Source organism: Eschrichtius robustus, chromosome 13, assembly GCF_028021215.1.
Source record: "Eschrichtius robustus isolate mEscRob2 chromosome 13, mEscRob2.pri, whole genome shotgun sequence".
Lineage (NCBI taxonomy): Eukaryota > Metazoa > Chordata > Mammalia > Artiodactyla > Eschrichtiidae > Eschrichtius > Eschrichtius robustus.
The window spans coordinates 51,523,072-51,547,663 of record NC_090836.1 but is presented as its reverse complement, the minus strand read 5'-3'; the positions used below and the strand labels follow the sequence as shown (position 1 = coordinate 51,547,663).

Here is a 24,592-nt window from a genome sequence, read left to right as displayed (position 1 = left end):
TGGTCTTGGTTCTCTGGGCTATTTTAACAGATCATATTTTTCTATTTTTACAAAATATAAAGGAGGAGAAATGATCTAAAAAAGTTCATCTTGGGTGCAAAACCAAAAACACTTGGCTTTTTTATGGCCACATAAATAATCAAATATATATAGAAACTTACTTAGGGAGTATGCCTGATTCTGGGACATGTAAATGATTTCTCTTAAACTATCATATATCTCATAAATTCTCTGTAGCTTTAGATATACAATTTGTAAGGCAATGAAAAGAATACTAAAGATTAACAAATTGGAAAACTGTTACTGAACCAAACTTGGGTCTGAGTCTGCTTGCTCACGAGCACTAAAGCCAATCTACTGATTGTGGTGAAGGAAAGTGCAGCATTTATTATAAGGTGCTCTACAAAGAGTCTGGGACAGATATGATCAAAAAGCCCAAACTCCCCATTGGGTTTCAGGAAAGCATTTTTAAAGGCCAGGTGAGGGAGGAAAGTCTCAGGGTATGTGGATTAGCTCATACACAATTCTCCAGTTGGTTGATGGTGAGGTAACAGGGCCCTGTCACAGGGGTTAACGTTGTCAATCCTTAGGCTCCAGTAGGCCTGGGGGCTATATGCTCATGGTCATTAAGTAGTTAAATTTGGTGGAGATTTTGGCATCTGTAAAACAACTCAGGAAATGTGCATCATATACTATTATCTAGGTACTTCAGAAAGGAGCTAAAGCAGAGGATATGGGGGAGGGGGTCTGTGCCAGGAAGGCCCCATAGGGTCTTGTTCCATTACAAAATCATGGTGTAGATAAATGAATATGTGAATAGGGTCTTGTTCCATTACAAAATCATGGTGTAGATAAATGAATATGTGAATGAAAAAATGTTGCCAGCCATATCAGTGAACAAAGGATGTTGCAGCCATCAGGCCACTAAAGCTGCCTCCCCTCACCCCCCACAGTGAGCCCTGAGGGAACTCAGGATGGGAAAGAACAGGATGCAGGCTCTAGATAGCTAAGGTGTATATCAAAGGAATGATGTCAGTGAGCCAGACTCTTGCATCTTTCCAAACATAGACAAGTCTCATTAACTTGAGATGTCTGCTTGTCTTTAATTAACAGTAATCTTTTGATGTTCCAACTACCTGGTCTTTGCTGGAAAAACCCCTGTATATGCTGGCTCCTCCCTAACCTCTTCAGACAAGTCCCTCAGGGCTATTCTGAGAGGCTGCCTCCCAGGCTTGAAGTCCTCAGAAAGTCTGACAAGTAAAACATAATTTTCAACTTTCAGGTTGTGCTTTTTTTTTTTTTTTTTTTCAATCGACAAATATATGTATGTAGAAATATTCTGTAAATAGCAGAGTGTAAGTATTGTGTTTCTGAAAGCCTTTCTGTTTCCAGTGGGCTTGTCTTTGTCAGTTCTTGGAGTTTTTGGTTTGATCCCAGGAAGATAAGGATTTAGCAACTGGAAATCTAGGGAAGAATAAATTAATTTGAGTCAATTAAAAAAAAAAAAGAGACTTAAGAAACTTGACCACAAGAACAAGGAATAAAAATATAAAACTTCAGAAAGGGACATGCAAAGCAAACTGAAGGTGGAAAAAAATGATATAAACCTTTAGTATTTAATATTTTTTATAGTCCCTTTTTTTTTTTTCCACTGAACGTCTTCTTCATTATTACCTAATAGAGAAAAATGATTATCTAATGAAAGCACTGAAATATAGATTGACAGCTTGGGCATTGTTGCCTTAGAGAGTCTCTGGTGGAAAATGGGCAGCACAGGTATCTGTCATGGCTCCATCTGTCTGCCTTCCTGTCAGTCATCACCTAGATAGATGGTAGCATTTGCAGAGACTTGAGACTAGTCATGTGTGCACAAAGAAGGAAGTGGGGAAAAATGTGGCAGGAGAGCTGAGAAACATTTTCATTGTCAATCCATTTTCCTCACCACTCAGCCACCAGTAACACCAGGAAGAAGTCAAATTGCTACTCTGGGTTTGGCCTTCTTGGGTTATTACATTACTTAAAATCCTTTGCATTTTTTCTCAAGTGTGTATTAGTTAAGCTATATTTAACTTATTTTTTCTTCTTATGAGGTAAATATTGCAGCTTACAGAAATCTGATTGAAGCCTTAAACGTTAAGACCAACTAATTTCTGTAATAGGTGCAAATAGTGATTAGTTTGGCAGAGGAGTTAACCATGAATTCCAAGAATGGAGACCTGGTTGGGGGGCGGGGAAAGCATTTATTTGGGGTTTGTTAGGGCTGTAGCCCAGGAGACACAGATCCAAGGAGTACTTGAATCCTGTGCTGCCAGACCGCAAGATGGAGGGAACTTATAAAGGCAAAAAACCTGCAAGCTTACGTAAATTGTTTGTCAAGAATTAGGATTGGAGCTGGCAAAAAGTAAGCGTACTTGCTAAGAAAGGATTTGTTGGGATTTGAAAAGGTTACGTAATTGTGAAGATTTGAGGGGGGGAGGGCTTTGAAACTACAAGGTTGCAGGTAGCAGCTGCTAGTAAATACTGTTTTGAAAATGGCTGATAGTGTCCTTGAGTTTGATACAGTTCAAAAAATTCAAGTTCTCAGCGATGCAGAAACATGTCTGAAACCATATCCACAATGGCCACCTGGCTCCAGTTTGGATGCCTGAACCTTCATGAACCTCACTTCATTTTGATTTTTAAATGCTCTTAAATATGTCACCAGAGGTATGCCTCATTGGATAATTCCAGCATTTGAAACTGGGTTGGTGATTCTATAGTCAGGATCCTAGGGTTGTGGCTTATTTTGAAGTAGGAGAATTGTTGAAGGACTGTTGAGAGGTAGTGCTGGATGACAAAATTGGGACAGCAGTGACATGGTAAGGTGATAATAAGAAAGTGGTCTGGACATAACTCTGGTTATGTGGCCTGAAGTAGCTTCAGTTCTCTCGGGTCTCAGCTTTTTTCCTTTGTAACACAAGGGAGGTATACGTGTTTGCTGGGACCCCTTTTATTTCTAACATTCTGTGAGTTAGGGGCCTGAGAGTTCCAACTGCAGAAGCAGGATCAATTTGTGGAGGCAGACAGTGGAAAATACTTGGCCGTCAGGATCCCTTTATCTTCAGGCTGCACAAGTGGTGGTAATCCCAGCGTGCTGTTTAAGGCAGATTTCCTTACTTCCTTTAGACAGTTTTTCACCACATACAGAGCCTAGCTTTTACTAGACATTACGAATACCAGGGGTTTATTTTAGCCACTACAGTTGTAGCTTTAGCTAAAGTTTGCTTGACCATCTGAAAAACAGTATTACAATCTCTTTCTTATGTTCAGTGTATTTTTAGAGTCTTAGATTTTCAAAATGTAAAGGCAGGCAGGTAGCACCTGATGTAACTCTATAGTTTGTGATGTGACTTATCTCCCCATTGCTTCTCAGCCTTCCAGGCACCTAAACAACCCAGTAGCAAAATTAAAATCAGTTATTACAACAGACACTTAGCCCAGAGACTCCTCTACTTATTTCTAAGATAAGAAAAGCCAAACTCTAAAAATATATTTAAGTTGGAATATGTTGGCAACAAAATATTTTTTTCTATTGTAAAACCATAAAGTTACTCACAGGGAAATAGTAAAAATTAAGTAGCATTTTGTCAGGACTTCGCTGCCCGTTTTCAAATAGATATTTATTTTAAATAATAGGCATTATTCTGAGAAAAGTGAAATATAATGTGTATATAATATATATACACATTGCATATTTTATTTTTTTATTTAACACATACTTTTCATATGCCAAGCGCTTTTCCAAGCATCAGAAAAGTTAGCCTATATCATGTTTATTTCAGATGTGGAACCCTGTACCAATGCACTTGTACATGAATTTACCAACTAATTTATTCCATGAAATATTTTTATTTTTAACGTATATTCCCTTCCTAGCTTTCCTGGGTATATCCTAATATATAGTACAGATACACAATATAAATTATAAGTATACATTTTCTGAATAGATATTAAGAGGAAAGGAGGCATTATAAATGTCAACACAAATTACATATTACTCTCAAGATTCCCTGTAGCACCAAATTCTATTCAGTGGGTGTCCTCCCCACATATAAGCCTAAAGGGGTGGGTGTATCATTGTGAATCATCTTTCAAAGGAAGCCAAAGGCAGCATTACTGACACTCCTTCCAGAACTCAGGAATGAAACTATGGCACAATTTCAGCTGTGTGTATTGATTTCCTGACTTATTTTGAAATTCATACTATATACCTCAGTGTCATGTGGAGAAGGAAAAAAGGGTAAACTACATTTCCTTTGTGACACATCTTTACTTTTCTCTTTCCTTCAGTGCCCTTCATCCCGTTTCCCTCTTTAGTTTTGTTTTCTAGACAAAGTTGTCAAGGCTTTCCCCTGTGATTCCGACTTTTTTCCTCCTCTCTCCGATGGTTTGTTTAATTTTCATCTCACAACAGATGGTCAGTTGTCTAGTTGGAGGCACCGTATTTACGCACACCTATGCACATTTGTTGCAGACGTGCCCATTCACTCTTTGTTTATTTGTAATTTTCAGTCTATAAGGTGTTCTGGGTGGGAATAGTCCATGTTGCTGATATTTTTTCTTTTTAAAATATTAGACCTTTTTATTTTAACCATTTTGTTTGAAAAAACTTTCTAAAACATATATTTGCCTGTAATAAAAACCCCGCATAATTTAACCTCTTCTTTGGTAACGTCATTTTTCTAAGCATCAGCCTTCCTCCTGTGCTCCTTGGAGCCCTTGGGGAAAATCCACATGTTTGAGGCTGCTTCCTCCTGCATGTAACCTATTCAGTTTGCTTATTGAGTTGATTCTTCTGACTTCTTCTTGTTTGGTCTCATTTCACCAAGTCTTCTTCTCTAGCAGCATCCTTATCTTAACCTTTCCCTATCAGCATCTAATTTTCAGTCCTAGTCATTTAGGGCTAATCTCTAGGAACAGCCAGGTGAACAAGTTTGCTAAATTGTACAATAAGCCAATAAGAAGTCAGTAGGCTTCAATCCAAGGAAGAGCCCACCTTTCCTATGGAGTAAGAGAGTTAATGGGAGAGAGCTGGCTCAAAGCCTGTGTCTACTCTCCTAGCTATATGGTATGTACCTATTCTTTGCTTTTCAATCCCCATTGGCTGGCTGCCTACCATGTACTTACTGGTCATTGTAATAGATTCTGGGTTTATAGCAGAGAAGAAACAGACAGTACTTCTTGGAGCTCCCAAGTTAGTAGGAGAAAAACATCTAGAAACAAAAAAGTCATTATTCTCAAAACAAAAACAAAACAAATCATATATTTGTTAAAGGATTAATGTCCAGAATATATAAAAGCACCCTATGAACAATGTACCCTATGAACATAATAGGTACTCAGTTATTCTTGGCATCATCTCTCTATTTCTTCTTTCAGATTATGTGGCTACTTTCCAGATGTTTGTGATTTCTATAAGTCATGTAAAGTATAGTGCACTAATGCTATCACCTCTATACCAAGGAGCCTAGGAGAACCTTGACTTAACAGGGATCAGAAAATTCATCCTCTCAGAACATATATTGCTGGGGCAGATTTTTGAAGGATAGGCAGAAATTGGCTCAGTGAACTGAGGTGGGGCTTTCCATGAACAGAATGGAAATATTACATGCAAATTTCTAGAAAGGAAGCATCACATGGTCCCTTGTACATTACTGTTTTTCAGTTGCTGTAGAGAAGCTTGTGATGAAACAGGTGTTCAAGTTCTTAATTTTGGCAAGACCTAATTTTGTCCACAACATGAATCCATTAGACCAGTGCTGTCCAATAAATAATAATGTGAGCCAATATGTAATTAAAGATTTTCTAGTAGCCACATTAAAAAAGTAAAATAAAGAGTTGAAATTAATTTTAATATTTTATTTATATACTATGTCTAAAATATTATTTTAACATATAATCAATATAAAAATTATTAATAATATATTTTAAGGTTTTTTGGTAGTAAGTCTTCAAAATTTGTTTGCAGCTTACAGTTACAGCATATCCAGTTTTCATGGAAAATACTTAATCTGTATTTCAGTTTTTTTTTTTGTTTTTTTTTTTTTTTTTTTTTTAAATATTTTTTTATTTCTTTATTTATTTTTGGCTGTGTTGGGTCCCCGTTTCTGTGCGAGGGCCTTCTCTAGTTGCGGCGAGTGGGGGCCACTCTTCATCGCGGTGCGCGGGCCTCTCACTGTCGCGGCCTCTCTTGTTGCGGAGCGCAGGCTCCAGACGCGCAGGCTCAGTAGTCGTGGCTCACGGGCCCAGCCGCTCCGCGGCATGTGGGATCCTCCCAGGCCAGGGCTCGAACCCGTGTCCCCTGCACCGGCAGGCAGACTCCCAACCACTGCGCCACCAGGGAAGCCCTGTATTTCAGTTTTATAAAATTACAGTTAAAAATAGATTCACATACACAAGCTGTTCAAAACATACATAAATGTTTTTGAATAACTGAATCATATATGTTTTAAAACTAAAATTTAAGTTTATTACATTTAATTAAAATTAAAAATTTAGTTCTTAACTCACACGAGTCATATTTTAAGTATTCAGTAGTCGTATATGGCTAGTGGCTCCTATCTGGAACAACCTGGCATTAAACTATATTCACCTTAAATAAATGAATACAGTTTCCCCTAATGTAGCTAAATGATAAACTCACAACTATAGTATTCTAACAGCTTCATGAAGTAGTTTATAGATTTGACCTGTTTTTCTACTTTTCTTCTTCTGAAGTTCCCATCATAGCCAACATTTATTGAGGTGGATAAATTTGTCTATACTGAAGGATCAATTCTCAGTCCTCTTACTTGACCTCAGAGCAGTATGTGATGGAGTGATCTTCTCCTTCTCCTGGACGTATTTTCCTGGGACTCATGCCATCACACCCTCCTAGTTTTGCGTTAACCTCACTGGCTGGTCCTTCTCAGTTTCCTTTGCTGCTTCCTCTTTATTTCACTCTAAATGTTGAAGGGCTTTGAGTCTCAGTCTTGGACCTTTTTCATCATTATTCTTTGATGATCCTGTCCAATCTCATAACCTTAAATATCATCAACATATTGATGACTCCCAAATTTGAATCTTTAGCCCAGACTTTTCCTTGGATTCCAAACCCATATATCTACTCTACTGCCTAGTTTGATGTCTAATACACGTCTACAATATACAGTTGACCGTTGAACAACACGGGTGTGACCTGTACAGGTCCACTTGTATGCAGATTTTTTTTCACTAAATACGTACTACAGTAGTACACAATCTGAGATTGATTGACTCCATGGATGTAGAACCATAGATACAGAAGACCTATTTTTTTGAGTGCGTGGAGGGTCAGCACCTCTAACCCCCATTGTTCAAGGGTCATGTGTAAGTTATCTAAAACTGATTCCTGATTTTCCACCAAACAAGTCCTGCCCATCTTTCCCATCTTGGTTAATGGTAACTATCCTTCCAGTTCCTCTGGGCAAAACCCTTAGAGTCATCCTTGCCTCCTCTCTTTCTCTTACCTCCTCTAACAAACCCATCACAAAGTCCTGTTGGCCTTACTTTCAAAAATACATCCAAAATCTAACCTCTTCCTCTTCTCATCACTTTTTTTCTGCTACTATCGTGGTCTAAGCCACCATCATTCTCATCTGGATAATCACAACAACCTCCTAACTGCACTCCCTATATTTCCACTCTTAACCAGTTCAGTCTATTCTCGGCCCAGAATCCATAACATGATACTTTGTGCAAAACATCAGTGGCTTCCCATATCTGAATGAAAGCCAAAGTCTTGATAATGGCCTCACACTGCCACTTGCCTCTCTGACCTGATCTCCTCCTCTGGCCCCAATTCTGGGCCTTTCGAGCTCTGGGCTCATGCAGGAATACGAGCCAGGCTCCTGTCTCAAGGAGTTTGCACTTACTGTTCTCTTGGCCTCGTTCCCTCTTCCTCCATTCTGTACAACTCATTTGCTCACCTCTTGGGACATTTACTCAAGTATCACCCTTTCAGGGAGGCCTTATCAGTAGGCCCACTGCTACCTTAATGTCTGTGTCAATAGCAGTATGGTGCCCACCCTGGAGGTGTAGTTCTGTGGTTTACAGGGGCACAAGCAGATGGGCTGCTGGGCTACTGAGTTGAAAGATACCTGTGGCACGTGGTAATCTCTGTGATTGTCCTCTCTGGTACAAGCTATCTAGAGAGCTGCATGGAATCAGTTTTGTGCCAAGAAAAAAACCTTCTACCTCTAGGTGGTTTTCAGCTCCATTAGCCTTCTCAGCTGGGCACCCTTGTGTAGTGCTCAGAATGTACAGTCTCACATTGAGGCCCTGCTGACCACCCCTCCCACCTCTCACCACGTGTCTCCCTATCCCCCGCCACTTTACTTTTTTCAATAGACTCTCCTGCTATCCAGGAAATGCGAATGTGGGACCACTTGTTCAAAAGTATTAACAATTTCAAGGTGACACCAGCACAGCATTAGACCAAGCACAGGTCCTTCTAATCTCAGGGCCTTGTGTATTTGCACAGATCATGTGCTCATGAAGTTGGCACTGTTGTCATCTAAGAGACTACATATTTCACTCATGTATTCAGTTTATTGTTTGTTCTTCTCATACTCAAATATAAACTCAACTGGGGCCTGGGATTTTTCTGTTCTGTTTCTCTGTTATATCTGCATCAGCTAGAAGAGATTCTTTGCTGAATAAACAGATGTGCTAAGCATGAGGTATAGCCTTTAAATATATTGTCTCTAAAGCTAATTTTACAAATGAGAAGGCTGAGGAAGATTGGACGCTGTTCAATGTATTGTCATATGTATGTGAAGCTGGGGGCTGGGAAGCTGTTCCTCTTAGAAAGGAAGAGATACTGAGGCTCAGTGAAATTTAGGAACTTCCCCAAGAGTGAACATTTCAGTGCCAGAGTATTGCTCTTTTCCTCTGGGTCCTCCTTCAGCAAATAACTTATTTTTGGCTCTTCTGCTATGAGTGGGTGAAGAGAACAGTCCCACCAGGAGAGGCAGCCAGCTACTGTGTTTCACAGTTTCTCTCCTTTCACTTGAAAATGCCCTTGATAATAACATTACATACTTTTATGTAGCTCATAAATTATCCCATTTGCTCCACAAAAAAGTCTCTGAAATAGACAGAAATTGCACTTTTCCCTACTTTATAAATGTGAAATTTGAAATCCAAGTTGGCTAAGATTATACAACTTAGTGAGGAGTGGGGCTGCCTGACCCCAGGTTTTTTAAGTCTCGGTTTTCTCTTTGGGTTTGTTCAAAAGTTGATCATTTCAAAAAATGATTTTTTAAATTTATTGCAGATTTCTTTGATAAATGTTTACAATTTTTCTATTTCTATGTAATGAATATACTGAAGAATGTCGTATTCTTTTTCTTAGAGCTGTGATGTTTGTGAAGCCTGTGTAAATCCCATGATGAAACTATGTATATATCAATAATTAGTGTCTGATATATTGCATGGAGTTTAAAATTGGTGTGGTGTAGCACAAGTACTTGATAAGGTGTTTATAAATTTATGAATAGCTAGATGAATTATTTCATTGAATCGGGTATTAAATGGCAATTTGGTCTGGTGGCTTTTGATGAATTAGAGCATGATGAAGTTTTCTGGAGGACTATGATATAGACAGTTGCTTATGATGAGTTTCTATCAAATGAGAAACAGATTGTATTTCTGGGAAAGGTAGCTTGAAATATTTCCTATCATTTTGGTACTTGGGTTTCTTGACATTCATTATTGAATAATTATTTCTGGATAATGTTGTCAGAAACCAGACATTGTAAAAATAAAACACACTCTCATAGAATTAACATTTTTTTCAGGGTAACGAATATTAGTAAAACTTAGCACTTTGCATATGGTGCTTTGCAGTTCTGTTTCTCATCCTGATTCAAGTGATGGTGTTATATAGTCAGTAATTAGTTATTTCGTATATGTTTTTATAACAGGCTTAGTTGATGTTTATGAATTCAGCCAAGTGGACTCATTTTTCATAAATCTTACCTGATCTGAGACAAATAAGTGTTCTTCATTTTATAAATATATTTCCCCACAAGTGGAAGTATGTAAACAGAGTCACACATTAAATGTGGTAATGAAGTGGTTATTTAAAGAAATCCTTTCAAGAAGTGGAGAATCTTTGCAAAATCAATATATTTTATTTATTTAGATTTTGGGCTCGGTCCTTCTTTCTTTCCCGAGTTAGCCATTGAATTCACTATGTGCTAAATATTAGGAGTGACCGTGTAGAAAGTTCTCTGCAGAGAAACTCTCACTCAACTCCAATATTTGTAACACAGCTCCTGAGATACAGAGAAGTATCTCTGTCAAGTGTCACAAACAGAATGAAGAAATGTCTGGAGAAGTTGAGGACTATTTCTCTCTGCTTCGAGACAGTGTTTTCCCAAGCAAATGAGCATCTAGTTGGTATATATTTGATGGTCCCAGGGGTTATTGTATATCACATCTGAGTGCAGTTGAGCATGATAAAGAGGTACAGGAAAGGGCCTCATCATCACCATGTAGTAATTTTGTTCCCTTCTGAGGTGCTAAATGTGATTTTAGTTGGTGTTTGGACTCAACATTAATTCCTAATGAGATGGTTGCTTTCCTCCTGTACTTACTTTGTGTTATCAGTGGTGGTGAGGTTTAGGCTTTATTCCTCAACTCTGAGTCTCTGGGCCCTTGTGAATGGGGGTTTTGTGACCTTGTGTCCCTCTCAGCCCACCTGTTGAGGACTTCATTGTCAGACGGAGATTCTGGCCTTCTCTCTCTGATGGGTATAGTATTTATTACTTAATGGTATAATATTAATAGTATAATATAATACTATTAGTATCATAGTATTACTCCATGGGTTTCTGGTTTAAGGAGTTCTGGGGAACAGTATTTATCTGACTGTCTTGGGCTATGCAGCAGTGGGATTTATGGTAGTGAGTATGTATGGATTTACTTGGGCCCCAAGGATCTCTTTTACTTTTAGGTTTTGAGATATGTTGCATAAACTAGGAAAAACTATTGAATTTAGAATACATAAAGAAGATGAGGGGACTTTCCTGGTGGTCCAGTAAGACTCTGAGCTTCCACTGCAGGGGGCATGGGTTCCATCCCTGGTTGGGGAACTAAGATCCCGCATACCACATGGCGCAGCCAAACAAATAAAATGAAAAAGAAAAGAAAATGAAAATGAGCATTGGGAACTTTTCTTAGCTCTGTGACCTTGGAGAAGTTAGTTAATCTTCCTCAAGTCAAATTAGATGCCAATTTGTTTGGCAGAACCCTGACTCCAGTCAAGGGATGGAATCTTCTCTACCTGACCAGTTTTCTCCTTGCTGTTTGTACAACTCAACAGAGATAATTTTCTGTTAAATAACATCCATGTTGTAGGGTTTTTATGAGATTTAGAAATACTCTGTGCATATGTTTAGCACAGTGCCTAGCCTATCAAGTGTTCAGTAAAAGGTCATTGTTATTGTTCTTACTATATCTGCTACTATTACAACAACTGCTACTGTTAAATTATTTTGAACTGTTTTAAGCCAATAAATAGGTGACATATTTTTAAACCCCTGGGTTAAAGTTCTGCACCAGAAACTTTATATGTATTATTTTATTTAATCCTCATGACAAACTAATGAGGTAGTTATCACCTACCCGTTATGTAAATGTAGAAACTATAGCTCAGAGCTCTTAAGAATATTTTTGTTAAAAATCTTCACGAGATTGAACTGGGATTTGAGCTCAGTCTGTTTGATCCCAAATTCTATGTTCCTTCCTTGATACCATGAAGCATCAGAGATAAATCTAGAGATGAAACAAATGTGGGTTAGCGTACAAAGATTCCTTCCTGCATCAGCACAAGTACCTCCTTTACCCTGACCTCCACAGGTCTTTTTCACTATGTAGAAGTAGTTCGGGGAACTTGATTTTAAGCTCAGCTAGGCACACCTAATTTCTACCCACTTCCATGGCTGCCTTGAACCCTGCTTAGCTTTCATAGTTCCTTAGACCCAGGAAACAGCAGCTTGTAGCTTAGGGAAACCTACATCTAACATTTGACTTGGTGGCTCTGTGATGCAGCAAAAAGTGTACCACACAGAAGAATTTCCAATGAACTCTCATAAAATATTAAGGAATCAACTCTCTGCCAGGGAGAGGAAGGATATGGCAAGGCTAATGGAGCCACTTGGGTGCAGAAAAGCTAGAGTCTTATAGAAAAGGAGTGTTTGAGGGGCTATTCTGGGGCATTAAAAGACTGAGGGTGTGTGTGCTATCTTTTGTCTCCTTGCTGGACCATCATCTGATATTTCACTTTTCACCTCTCTAGCTACCTCATTTCCCAGCCTCGGAAAGCATTATTACCACTCTCACCACCTTACGGTTTCTTTTCAAAACTTGAACACAAGTAGAAAAGGAAATAATATTGCATCACGTATATCTCAGCTCCTCGTCTTTTGCTGTAAAGGACCCCATCACTGATGGAATTGGTCATGTTGGCTGTGCCGCGCAGCTTGTGGGATCTGAGTTCCTGACCAGGGATTGCACCCAGGCCCATGGCAGTGAAACTGCCGAGTCCTAACCACTGGACCGCCAGGGAATTTCCTCCAAATGTCCCTTTGACATGCAGATTACTTTGAGCTGAAAAAAAATCAAGGCCCGAAAGACTCAGGAAGAAACTTCGACCTTCCCCCTAACTGCCTAAAAGAATTTAGATAGAAGGCCTGTTCCTGGAATAGAGCTGTCACCAGGGATATCTGCAAAGAATAAGGGCTAAGTGCGTGTGTGTGGGAGGGACTCTTAGAGATCAGAGTTCACTCTGTGTCCCATTTTCTCTGCAAGGCCCAGCAAACATGTGTTTAACAAACATTTGTTTTTCCATCTCCATGTGAATTGCCTTCCTTCCCTTTGAAGTCCCAAACCACTACCGCCAACATTCCCTTTTGTCTTTAGTTGAAGATGGTATTTAAGGTGAGGGTTTTGCCTGTTTTGATGAGTTACTCAGTTTTCCTGGGTCTCTCCCATGTATACATGTTATTAACCTTATGTTTTATTTTCTCCTGTTGATCTCTCATGTCAATTTACTTCTTAGAGCAGCCGGAAGAACCTAGAAGGGTAGAGGAAAATTCCTCCCTCCCTGGCAATGGACTGCATTTTTAGTGGCCCTTAAGAGACCCTTTTCCCAAAATAGGAAAGTCTACAAATTGTTTTTCTCCCTTAAAAATACCATATGGGTGCTTTTTGTTTATGTACATTAATAATATACATTCTTTTACTACTTTGGATAAGGAAATTAGTTTTCTGGTACAAAATTTAATTTGAAATGAGTCAGTGATTTATAATGTTATTTGAAGTAGCTGAGGTGAAAAAACTTATGAGGTGAAGCAGGAAATTTATGCTTTGGTATAATATTTGCAAGGAATGAAAACATTGGTGAAGCAGAATTATCTTCAGATACATTTCTGTAGGCAAGCAGGAGCCCTATATACAGAATTTTGATTATCTATAGAAATTTCCTGGCACAACCCTGATACAAAAATTGGTTTGCTGTATATTACTTTTTGTGTTCTAGAAGATTTCCCAAAAAAGGTAATTCCTCTGAAAAAGTTGCTATATAAGCCCACTGTGCATTTTAAAAGAAAAGCCCTTGTAACATTACAAAATGACAGTGACCAACAGGGACACATGCAGCTAGAGTTAAACCGCACCTTCCATACTAGAGATTAAAATATATTTCTCTTTAGTTTTTGAAACGACTGGGAGAAGCAGAGCAGATCCAAGATTTTTATGTGTTGTGCAGAGTTTCACAAAAGACTACAGGTAAGCTGCAACAATAATTACATGGTAGGAATGTAGATTCCTCAATCGTGGCCTTCGTATAATATGCTTATTACAGAAAGGCATTAAAAGGTATCCAATTTCACAGCAGCTGGACAGTGCTAAGTGCTTTCCAGCAGAAGATCAGGCATTGTGCCCTCCTTGTTACGTTGATTTGAATTGGAGTACTGCAATATTTGCATCTGAAATTAAAGTGTTTTTATGTATTAGATGAACCAAGGTATCTGAGATTTTCAATCTAATATAGGTGTACAGTGTGAGGATTAATTTGGGTGTGCTCGTAGCAGGGATTAATTATGAGTGTTGAAGGGTAACACGTGGAATGGATCAGAGTTTCCAGTAATCCTAAAATTGAAAAAAAAAATGATAATACACTTAATCATAGAATGCCTTGTGAAAAACTATAGCTATTTGTGATCATGATTAAACTGATGGTGGCATGAGCAGCAAGAACATGTCGAACAGCCTAATTTCTTTAGCTATTTTGACATGTAGTAAAAGAAAATAAATGACCTCTCATCTGTCTGTCTAGTCATGTATTTTATCAAACCAACTATCACCAGGCTTAAGAAGACAGGTTCTCACTGTATTCGTTAAGATGTTGGCACCAAATTGCTTCTGCTATGGAATCCTCTTAGGACCTAACATCAAGGCTCTCAAAGGAAGTGCTGCTCCCAGGTGGACCGTTGTGCCTCATGGCACCTGACAAATTGGATTACAGACATTGCTATTCAAGGGCATTAGTTACTCCCTCCCTCATGCAGAGTGCTATAAGGGGAAACTGAAAATTCTGAAAATATGTTCCAAGGTCTTGAGGAACTTAACTCCAGTGGGGAAATAAGTCTTTTGGAGATATCCACTGCGTGTAATGTCCTAAAGTAAAATAAGGTCCTAAAATAGTGAATATATAAAGGGCTTGTTCTACTAGGTGTAAAACAGTACAGTATACAGCATGATGCTTAGGGTCAGGTGCTTTGTATCCAGCAGCTTGAATATTGGTTTTGCCCCCTGAGTAGGTATGAGGTTTCAGTTTTCTTGTCTGCAAAATAGAGCAAATAAATAATAGTGTTTACTCATAGGGTTGCTGTGAAGAAGAATGTGATAATCCATGTAAACTGCTTAGCATGAAGTCTACCTACGTGCTAAGTGCTCAATGCATGTTTCCTACTTTTGTTGAAGCTGCTTCTTAGCATTCAGGGGTACAAAGGTGTAAGTTTCTGTGTGTTCCTTTATCTGAACTTAGTTTAGCTCTCAAGGCTTCGTTTTGACTTGTCTATTTAAGGTTATACGGTCACTTCTGGTTTAAAACTTAAGTCTATTTTTGGTGGATAGTCAGATTCAAGGTTCTGTTCTCTCCTTTTCTTCCCCTTCTTCCCAAGGCTGATCCTAAGGGGCTTTTGGATAGTTTTGGCACCAAGGACGTATCAAATGGTCTGTGTTGCTTTTCATTTGCCATCTGCTGCTGTTATGTTGATATGTCGCCTTTTCTCTGTATGTGGAAATTGCATGGTGATTGATCTGGGGAGATCGGTGGACTTCCTGTGATGACTTGACCCCACCTTGGCTCTCGATACTGAATTGCACATCCAGTTCTATTGTCCCCATAGCCTTTGCAAACTGTGCTTAATGAGATTATGTTTATCATTATGGTTATTAGTGTTTCTAACTCTTTCAGAAGAGTATTCCAGAGATTAGGATAACACAAACTGAATACCCGTGCTAAGGGACAGCTCGTGTGACTGTAAATTTCTTTAGGGTCATGATGGCCAATGGGCAACTGGTGATGAAATCTGTAAAAACAATTACAGTTGACCCTTGAATCACACAGGTTTGAATTGTGCAGGTCCATCCACTAGTACGTGGATTTTCTTCAGTAGTAAATACTGCAGTACTATACCATCTGATCTGTAGTTGGTTGAATCTGTGGACGTGGAACTGTAAACATGGAGGAACCATTTATGGAGGAACCATGTTTTTGGAGGGCTGACTATACCTTATATGCAGAGTTTCAAATGAATGGAGGGTCATTGCCTAGAAGGTCAACTGTAGTTTGATTTACCAATTTCTGTAGCTGAAATTTAACCTCCAGTGTTCTGTTTCCAAATCTCATGTTCTTTTCACTGATGCTGTCACCACCTCAATTTTTTTAAAAGGTCTATTTTTCTTATGAAATTTTACTTTATATTTTAAAGGGAGAGCCTACATTCCACCAACAGGAGGGCTAAGAACACTCCGTTGCTCTGGACCTCCTTGATTCCACCTAAAAGATCAAGAGAGAACCTTAGATTTTTTTTCCATTTTTCCCAAACATTCTCAGCCTCACTATTACATTTTTGCCTTGAGCCTGTTAGGACTAGCTTCATATGCCCTTTATTCCTTTAAAGTTATTCTCCACAAGAAACTCCAGACTTCTCCCACGTGCTAATTCCCATTAGGGTTGCTAATTCCCATTAGGGTTGCTAATTCCCATTAGGGTTGCCCATCTCCTCTTCTGTCTCCTCCTCTTACACTCCCCATCTTCCAAGACTTTTCACATTGGGCCATCATAAACAGACCCTCCATATTCTCAATTTTCTCTGAACAGTTCCTTCACCTTCTTGTACTAATAATAACCTGGCTCTTCAGAGGATCTTGCTTACCCTGCAGGTTTCTCAAGTGGTTGCTTTTTTCCTCCAGTAGCCCTCCTACTATTAAAGCTGGAAGTGGGGAAGGTTTCCTAGTTACTCATTGCTACTTTTAGCTCATTCCCCCTTTGTCCTCCCTCAAACACCCCAGTGTTGAAACTCATGTCAGCAGACTATATGATCTGCTACCTCTCAGTGTTCTTATCCACTGATTCTTGAATTATTCTTCTACATTTCTTGATGATTTTACCTTCTGCCACTGTTAATTCATAGAAAGTTTGATATAAATGTGCATAATCCTTCCAACACCTTGGCAGCTCAGTTTCTTGAACTCCCTTTCTCTAATAGTCTTGTCTTGCTTCCTACTTCAGCCATTTAATCCCTGGTCATTCTCTGGCTTTGATACTACCAATAACTATAACCCACACATAATTTCAATTTCAGCTGTGCTGCTCTCTGACTACCATCTATGGTCTTTTAATTTAATTCCTTTTACTATCCTGAAATCCTTCTAATATCGTCCATTAATCCTTCAACCTCTCCAGGATCTTCAATCCATTAATCCTACCATCTTTTTACTATCCTCCAGCCTCTTTATTCTCTCAACCCTCTCTACCTAATTTTAATCCCATGGTCAGTCATTATACTCACTGCCTTATGTATATTCTTAACTCACTTGTCCTTCTTTTGCTTCTTTATACTTCCTTGGAGAAGCATAACCTTCTTTAAATCTAACTTCTCTCTTTCTGCGCTTGTGCAGCTGATTGAGACTAGAGTAGAACAAGTTGACTGGTATCTCTTTAAATCCGTAACCATATACCTAAAATGGGTCTTGAATGCTTCTTGGCAATCATGCTGCCCTTCACTAGTTTGCTTACTCTTCCACTCTCTGCATGCCTATTTCACCATTTTTCCTCTCTCCTCAAAGCCCAGTACCCCTTCCTCATCCTCACTCTTCGCTGATGACCTGCCTCCTGATTTATTGAGAAAACTGAAGGATCAGCAGAGAACTTCCACCAGCACATCTACCCACCCATCAGCATCTGCCTTTCTGCCTTCTACCATAGAGCAGTGCTCTCAACCCTGTGGGCACATCCAAATCACCTGGGAGTTTTATAAAACTACTGATGCCTCAGCTCCTGAACTAGACCAGTTAAATCAGAACCTGTTAGTTGGGGTCTGGGCATTGTATTTTTAAAAGACTCCCCAGGGGATATTTCTATCCTGCCAGCATTGCCGTAGATGATCTATCCCTGTTCCTACCTAAAGCCAATCCCTCCACTTGTTCATTGGAACAGTGAACCCCACCTCCCACCTCCCAAGGACATAACTACTGATTCTCCCGTCTCTTTCCATCATCATTTATTCACCTCTTAAGTGGCTCATTTTCACCAGCATACAAACATTCTGTTATTTCCCCAATATTTTATTTAATTAATTAATTAATTTATTTATTTATTTTTGGCTGCGTTGGGTCTTTGCTGCTGCACACGGGCTTTCTCTAGTTGCGGCGAGCGGGAGCTACTCTTTGTTTTGGTGTGCGGGCTTCTCATTGCGGTGGTTTCTCTTGTTGTGCAGCACGGGCTCTAGGCGCGCGGGCTTCAGTAGTTGTGGCTCGCGGGCTCTAGAGCGCAGGCTCAGTAGTTGTGGCACACGGGCTTAGTTGCTTCACGGCATGTGGGATCTTCCCAGGCCAGGGAAGTCCCCTGCATTGGCAGGCCGATTCCAAACCACTGCGCCACCAGGGAAGTCCTCCCCAATATTTTAAAAAAAGGTATTTTCATCGCACTTCTCCACCAGTTCTATCATTTTACATCCCTTTGCAGAAATTTTGCTCTTCTTCCATTCTCTCTTATAACAAATCTAATCTGGTCTTTGTGTCACCTCTCCTCTAAATCTGCTCTAGTTATGATAACTAAAGACTTCCACATGGCTAAAGCCAATGTTCAGTTCTTAGTCTCCATCTTCCTTGATGGATTAACAGCATTTGACATAGCTGATCACACACTTCTCCTTGATAAACTTTCTTTATTTCACTTACAGGATACCACATTCTTGATTTCTCTCCTACCTAATTTTCTCTCAGTCTCCTTTACTGGTTGCTTCTTTTTTCCCTGAGCTCTCAATGTTTGTGAGGCCTTGGGCTCAGTCTTTAATCCTCTTCTCACCCATATATACTCACCCATAGTCATACCATCCAATTCTGTCTTCAAATAACATCGCTATGCTAATGGCTCCGAAACTAGTCATATCCAGTTCTTTATGCTTAACTCTTCACTTATATATCAAGTTGCTTAATCCAGCAGTTCCACATGGAGAGCTGATAGACAGCTGATAGGCTTTTCCATCTGAAATAGTGGCAGTTCTGTTCTTCCATTGCTAGACCCCAAAACCTTGGAGTCAACCTTGAGTCCTCTTTTTCTAATACTCACATTCAATCTAATGGTAAGACTTCATACTCTGCCTTCAGTCACATTCAATCTATCAGTAAGACTTCTAACTCTACCTTCAAATTATGTCCAGCATCTGACCACTTCTCACCACCTCCACTGTTATCGCTCTGGCCTCAGTCATCATCGTTCTGATCTGGATTAGTATATAAGCTCCTTGCTGGCTCCCCTGCTCTCCTTCCTACTCCACAGTATATCTCAATCAAGCAGCCAGAGTGATTAACACCTAAGTCAAATCTTGTCATTCCTCTGCTCAAACAGTCCTGTAGTTCTCTTTGCCACTCAGAGTAAAAGCCAATTCCTCAGAAAGGCCCATAAGTCCCATTATGACTTGGTCCACCGCTTTCTTTCGAATGTTGGCTCCTACTACTTTCCCTTTTTTCCTTTTCTGCTCCAGCTGCACTGGCCTCTAAACTCACCAGTCACACTCCTGCCTCTAGACCTTTTCGCTGGCATTTCCAGAGGGAATTTTTGCCCCTAATATTCGCTTGGCTATTCTATCATTTTCTTTAAGTCTCTATCTTCTCAGTGAAGACTTCTCTGGCAACTTGCCACTTGTCCATTTTTTTCCATAGCATCTTAATATTGCTGTCTAATATTCTATATATCTTACTTATTATACTATTAGAAAATTATACTATTCTATATAGTATACTTAATGATTTATTCAGTTGTCACTGGAAAAAATGAATGTTATTTCACAATTCATTGTCTCATTTAGTGTCTAAATTAGTGCTGATTTGTTATGTCAGTTATATATTATACCAACACTATAAATATTTTAACTTCAGTGCTTCATGGTGCTTCAAGTACTTCAAAAATTGCCTTCATGATTATTACTTCATTTTTAAATTTTACATATGATAATTTCACATTGGTAATGAACTAATGAGACTGAGAAATTTTAGCATGAGTCAGCATCAAGAAAGCAAAGTGGAAAATTGAGGATATAATACTGATAAGCTAGGCCAAAAATGTATTTTCTTGAATTAAGCAATTTGAAGCAGACTTTATTGTTTTGGGTTGAGCAATTAACTACCATCCATTGCCCCATTGCCCAATTTCCTACTCTTACTGCACATTTAGACTCGATGATCACATGTACTAGATGAAGAAATTGACCATTATACAATTACAATTAGAAAACAAAATACAATGATCAGAAAGATTGCTTTGGGGAGGTGATGGTTGATCGGAGTGTTTCACAGATGGAAACTATTTATTCAGAAAGGCAGTTAGAAGAGCTTTCTAGGCAAAACGTGCAACATGCCAGAGGGCTTGTACAAGAGAAATGGCAGTAGAAATCAGAGGGTAGTGTCTGGGAGAGGAAAAGTTGAAAGAGGGAAAGGCTGGCTATGAAAGGTTTAGTGAATATCAAAATAACAGGTTTTCTGGTTGATTCCTCTATGCCCTATTTCCAAAGACACCTTCTGAATTTCACTCAGAGCATCAGAAAAATGAAGCCAAAAGGGAAAGTAGTCTTGATAGTTTAAATAATTCCTTGAGGGAAAATTGAAATCAATGCATTATAATAATGAAAAGTAAAAATAATAATGGCTACAAATTACTTAATGGGCTACTCATAGGCAGTGTGCTATATACTTTACATTTTCTTATTTAATTCTTTTAATACCTCGAAGACATTAGAACTGTGGTTATCATCTCCATTTTACTAAAGAAGAAATATGGTTGGTACTGGCAAACCCAGTTATTAACTCACATCTCTCTGACTCCAGAGCTGTTAACCATGGCACCAGTATTTCCCAAAGAGCCTGCCCTTGCTAAATATGAAGTCTCCTGGGCCCCCACTAGAGATACTGAATTCGAATCTCTAAGGATGGAACCCAACAGTCTGCATTTTAAACAAGCATGGTTTTTATACCTAGTATAATTGAGAACCCCTGAACTACCTAATACTGCCTCTCTAGAACTGCATTTGTTCATAAATTTCAGGAAGCTTCTGAACAGAGTGTTGTCCTTTTGTTTCCAAAACATAGTTACTGACTCTCTTTTGTGGAGCTAGGCTCTGCCTGCTGTTGGCCAAGGTTGTTTTTCGTTTAAACTACATGGCTTCTTGGGCCTTCAGATCCATGCCTGATGTAGGAGTCGTGTGACTTTGATAGACATGTACCCAGTAGCAGACAAATATTCTCATCCTATTTTTTTCAGGCCCCTAGTAGGGCTTGTCCCCTACTAGAAACAAGTGGGCTGGCCTACTTTAACAGGCAACAGAAAAAATGCTTTGTGTCCAAATACCTACCAGCTCCTTCCCCTCAGTTTCCCATCTGTTGAGCTTCCTTATATGTTGCTCTAGAGAGCACAGGTCAATTATAAAGCAGAGCTAAGGAGGGCGTAGAGTTTGATCTAATAAAAGGAAAAATGTCTAACCTACAGGCAGCTCATCAGTGGAATACTATGTCGTATGAGGTAGTGAGCCTCTCACCAGTGGACATAATGAAGCACAGCCTGGATGCCTTATTGTCAGGAATGCCACATGAAGAACTGGATATAACTCTGACTTTATTATTAAAGAAAACTAAATGTTTAATTTATGACAGGTGAAAGTTATGAAAAAAATTGTGCATTTTTTTCAAAATGCTGTCTAGACTTGGATTCATAGGGGCAATTTCATGCTTTTTCTCACTATTTCATTATCTCATGAAAGATAAGAGAGAAGTTTCCTCGTCAAGAGAAAGTTTCCAAGTCCAATGACTTCTGATCTAAGCTATTAACATAATCCTGCCAGGTTCTCCTGACAGTTACCCCTGTTGATCTTGAACCCCCATCTTCATTCCCCTCTCCTATCTTTGTACATTCAAACGGCAGGACTGGGGGCTGGGAGATCCACATGACTCACTCTTCTTGCTGTGTGTAAGTTCTTACTACTCCCAGTTGGGCATTTAGGTTAATTAGACATGAATGACAATGATGTGAGTGAACTTATCATAGTTAATGTAGCTATTAAGAATACATTTCCAGGCAACATCTGTACATAATTTGGATAAGGAGGCATTAAACCTGAAGTATATCCTTTTTAAATTATTTTTCAAGCAAAAATGGAGAGCATCTTAGATTAATTTTGAATTTTCACTGTGATTCTATTAATTGGGAATAAGAGATCTTTCTGAACCCGTACTACAGATTCACTGTGACGTGTGGCTCAGATGTTCCCACTCAGAAATTTCTTCTAAATAAAAGTGGGATGAAAGCAAAAGCCAGAGGTAGATGAGTTACCAAGCCAAGAAACCAGAGAATAAAAAAACAAAAGCATAGCATTGCAACCAAAGGTGAAAAATGGAAAGAGACAATAGAGTCTTCAAGTAAATTTTAACATCTTCAGAGATGAATTAACAGTCATGCATTACTTTGGGCTAGTCAGATTACATCTGGAGAGTAAAAATAATAACACTGTAAAAACAACTACCATTAATTAAACCTTTGCTATTTGTCAGATACCATGCTGAGTATTATACAGACTACATCACATTCAACCCTTGCAGTCAACCTTTGAGGAATATGACGAAACATTCTGATTCCTAGTACACAGAAGTTAACAAACAAACTCAGAGTTATAGCCACTATGGAGAACAGTATGGAGGTTCCTTAAAAAACTAAAAATAGAATTACCATATGACCCAGCAATCCCAGTACTGGGCATATACCCAGAAAAAAAACATAATTCAAAAAGACACATGCACCCCAATGTTCATTGCAGCGCTATTTACAATAGCCAGGTCATGGAAGCAACCTAAATGACCATCGACAGATGAATGGATAAAGAAGATGTGGTACATATATACAATGGAATATTGCTCAGCCATAAAAAGGAATGAAATTGAGTGATTTGTAAAGATGTGGATGGATCTAAAGGCTGTCATACAGAGTGAAGTAAGTCAGAAAGAGAAAAACAAATATTGTATATTAAGGCATATATGTGGAACCTAGAAAAGTGGTACAGATGAACCAGTTTGCGGGGCAGAAATAGAAACACAGATGTAGAGAACAAACGTATGGATACCAAGGGGGGAAAGTGGTAGGGGGTTGGTGATGTGATGAATTGGGAGATTGGGATTGACATATATACACTAATATGTATGAAATGGATAACTAATAAGAACCTGCTGTATAAAAAAATAAATAAAATTCAAAAATTCCAAAAAAAAAAAAAAGAGACTCAGGGAGGTTAATTAACTTGCTGAAGGTCAAACAGTTGGCAGTTTTTAGATCTGTTCTAATACAGATCTATCAGACCCCAAAGTGTCTTTTTAAAAATACTTTATTATATTTAGTTCTGGATCTCATCTTTCAGTAGGGACATAGAAAAACTGGAGCCTGTTCAGAAGAGAGTAACCTCAGTGACAAAGGCTTTTTTTGTTGTTTAATTTATTTAATTTATTTATTTTTGGCTGAGTTGGGTCCTCGTTGCTGCACACGTGCTCTCTCCAGTTGCGGCAAGGGAGCGCTACTCTTTGTTGCGGTGCACGGGCTTCTCATTGCGGAGCACAGGCTCTAGGCGTGCAGGCTTCAGTAGTTGTGGCATGTGGGCTCAGTAGTTGGGGCTCATGGGCTCCAGAGCACAGGCTTCAGTAGTTGTGGCGCACGGGCCTAGCTGCTCTGCGGCATGTGGGATCCTCCCGGACTAGGGCTCGAACCCGTGTCCCCCACACTGGCAGGCGGACTCCCAACCACTGTGCCACCAGGGAAGCCCGACAAAGGCTTTCATGCTATTTCATGTGAGGAAGGGCTGAAGGCCCTGGGGATGACTTAGATCAGTCAGGGAAAAAGTGAGAGCTGTCCTCAAATATTTAAAAATGGATGTATGGATGAGGGCTCTGACTTGATTTACATGGCTTAGGACCAGGTTCTACTGGGAAAATGAATCTGTCCTAATTGGTGGGAGTGAGTTCCTTTACTTGGGGTGATTTCTAGAATATGTAGGATAGCCACTTGGTGGGGATCTTGCAGAGAGGATTGGGGGTGATGTTTGGACTACATATGTTTGTGGTCCCTTCCAAGTCTTAAACTATATTAATCTGGGAAATAGTGTTGTAGAACAAGTTGCTGGTTAGGTCCAGGGTATGACACATCATTTTCTTATACTACATATATAAAATAACTTTTTTTGTAGTCTGTCTTTCCACCTGGAAAACAGCTGGTGAGAGACTAAAATTCTTGGGTCTAATTCTTTGTCAATTCTAGATCCCTTGCCTGGCACAACAGCACACACTGAAATGTATGTTGAATGAATCAATGAATGGTTTACGATAATTTTAGAGTGCAATCTTGAGAACATAATTGCAGGTCCTACAGTCTAGCCATGAGAATAGTTTTTAGAAATCTCTTTTGAAGAAAAGTCTCCCATGTCTAATATTTTCTGTTAAGTAGTCTTTACTTATTGATGGACCAAGAGAGTCTTGAACTGGAATAGCACTAATCATTTTCATGGGGCTTAGAGTGACTCATAGTTTCAAATAACTAGGCTTTCTAAATCATAGATTCCAAACTTATGGACACTCAAGGCAATTGCCCAAACTCCCACACTTTTGGATGGCTGAGCAAATTTTGGGGAGCAGTGTGATGAACGCGATACTCATATTTTGGGTCTTCCTCTTCTCATGTGAGGCAAACTTTAGACCACTTACAGAAATT

General features: G+C 39.2%; 1 protein-coding gene across 10 annotated transcripts in view; it reads left to right on the top strand.

Annotated features, from left to right (window-relative positions):
- The window catches only part of TAFA2 (TAFA chemokine like family member 2), a 537,069-nt gene that overhangs the window by 298,564 nt on the left and 213,913 nt on the right, over window positions 1-24,592 (top strand). For 2 of the 10 annotated variants that reach the window (XM_068561749.1, XM_068561750.1), the window contains exon 2: window positions 13,776-13,851. The exons of the other annotated variants lie outside the window; for them this stretch is intronic. The gene's annotated coding sequence lies outside the window, so the exon portion shown is untranslated. The remainder of the gene's footprint in view (window positions 1-13,775; window positions 13,852-24,592) is intronic. 10 annotated transcript variants of the gene reach the window in all.